Raw genomic sequence first — 2190 nt, 5'->3', positions numbered from 1 at the left:
TAATTTAGAGCACAAAATTGCATCATGACAAGTTACAATTTATGAGTACTGATTTCAACAACGATTTATTATTATTTTTTAAAATATAGCATTGTCTGCTTATTTTGTTACAATTGTTTTATTGTAATAATGCAATATATTTTATAATGAAATAATCGTCGGTTTCCCTTTTTGGTTTATCGGGACATTTGTTTGTTTATTTTAACAAACCTTTGTTCTGATCCAGCGTAACCGGCACAAATTTGGACACCATGTATTGGTTCAGTTGAGCTTGCCATTTGGGGTCGAGATGCATGTTGAGAAGATGCCTGGTGATAGATGTCTTGAGATCCTCTGAGGAAAAAAGACCCCAAAGAATATTCAAAATGAGACGAGCAAAATGGTGGTTAATCTAAACACAGACTCAAAACGGCAGGTTCTTGCTGGCCGTTTAAAGTCTGATACTGGCAAGGGCGTAGATTGTCAGCTGGTTAGTGCGTAGATTGTTAGATTGACCTATGACGCAGGGTTCAACATTATTAAAATTTGTACAGGCATACTAAATGTCAGAATCATGAGGCCCTTGTATGTCCTCATGTACACGTGTCAGGTCAGATCTTCTGTTTAAATGGTGGTCTGACTGTCTGAGGTACTTTCCCTCTCCCACACAACAAATGTTTTTATGCAAAAGATGTATGACTTATTTGATGCAGTATTCATAAGATGGAATTTTGCGTCGGGGTGATGTAAATCAATTAGGTTTTGCCCTTCACCGACGTATTAACTGTACGTATAAACGGACAGTATAAATGGTCAGTGTGTTACCTCTCCTGAGTGAAAGTTGGAAAAAAATTACTCGGGTGGGACTCGAACCCACGACCTCCTGCTTTCTAGTGCAGATGTCTTACCACTCATCCACCGATCTAAGGGATGATTGATGTACATAGCAGCGAGTATCGCATACATAAGATGGAATTTTGCATAAGATGGAGGTTTTTTTCCAACTTTTACTCAGGAGGTAACACACTGGTATACAGTGTTTAAAAATCGGGGGGAATCCTGTGTTCAAAAGGTTCCCATGTTTGACTCATGCATGATGTCATGTTGGGTCAACCTTGACAGGGGACACGTCGCTGTTGTTCTTGGGCAAGATACATTACTACAATTACCTCTCTCCATTGAGTATATATGGGGGGTGCAGACCATATACTGCTGATCTCGAGCTTCAGCAGGAAGTGTTCTCATGGCCTGATGAACAGGGGTAATAAGTGTGAGCAATCCAGAGAGTGTGGTATAAGAGTGCTGTATAAACACTGCACTACGATCATCCAATATCTTAACATCAGCACAAGGTGTTGGGCGACAATGCGTTCAAGAGTTCCATCTAACCTTTTTCCTTAAAAGGAAGAGTTTTTGGGCAGAGAGTCCACTGTACCTACCAGGTAATTCTGAGTTGACCACCCCAGGGTAGACAGGCAAAGGCCCTCAAGAGGTGACGACATGAAGCTTGTCCCTCAGCTCAGGATGGCCCTTCATCTGTAAGGCCAGGGTGTTGGAGTCTATGCCTGTACCGTCTGCTGTCTTATTAAGGATCATCTGGATGGACTTCAGATTGGAACCTGGGCAGGATTTAAAAATTTTTACAAGATGTAAATTATCCTTTTTGGTAAGAATAATTTATGAGGAGTGCGTTCGATAACTTCCCCAGCTTACTCGCGCCTGGCTCCTCGCATAATGACAGACATGCACAGTGAAGCTAAATAACGGTTTTCGGGTAAAGTTTTGTCAAGACTGAAATAAACTGGGCATAGCCAGGATTTCTTTCTAGAGGGGAGCAAAACATATTTTCCCAAAACATTCCTGTTTTTCTCAAAATATTCTCGTTTATCATTTTTCATGGTTTTAGCGGGGGATAGTTCGGCCGTGATGCCAGCCTGTGCCGCGGTCACCTGTGCAATGGATTGCTTCAGGCGCTGCACTCTTGCCTGGAGGCAGCAGGTTGGCTCTGGTGTCGGCCAAGCTGCCTCTCCATCTTTTGGTTAGTTTTAAGACGCTCACTGTTCAATTTGCAGACGGCGGATATTGGTCGCAAGCTCTTGCTCAGCATCCTGCACAATATTTATCAGGAAATCATACAAGATATATAAAAACAATATTCATCTGCGGTTTCGCGTGTGTTGCCTTTTCTCGCGGTCGATTTTGTCTTCTTCT

At 42.1% G+C, this 2190-nt stretch overlaps 1 long non-coding RNA gene across 1 annotated transcript; it reads right to left on the bottom strand.

Moving 5' to 3' along the window:
• Window positions 1–241: 241 nt before the first annotated feature.
• LOC119742389 lies at window positions 242–1607 on the bottom strand. The gene is made up of 2 exons (XR_005272842.1): window positions 1419–1607; window positions 242–333 (listed from the first exon to the last, which is right to left on the bottom strand). It is a non-coding gene; the product is annotated as an uncharacterized LOC119742389 (long non-coding RNA).
• Between the last annotated feature and the right edge of the window lie 583 nt (window positions 1608–2190).

The sequence above is a fragment of the Patiria miniata genome, unplaced genomic scaffold (assembly GCF_015706575.1).
Source record: "Patiria miniata isolate m_02_andy unplaced genomic scaffold, ASM1570657v1 HiC_scaffold_6, whole genome shotgun sequence".
NCBI classification, from domain to species: domain Eukaryota; kingdom Metazoa; phylum Echinodermata; class Asteroidea; order Valvatida; family Asterinidae; genus Patiria; species Patiria miniata.
The sequence above is the reverse complement of the archived record's forward strand: the minus strand, read 5'-3'. Positions and strand labels throughout refer to the sequence as shown.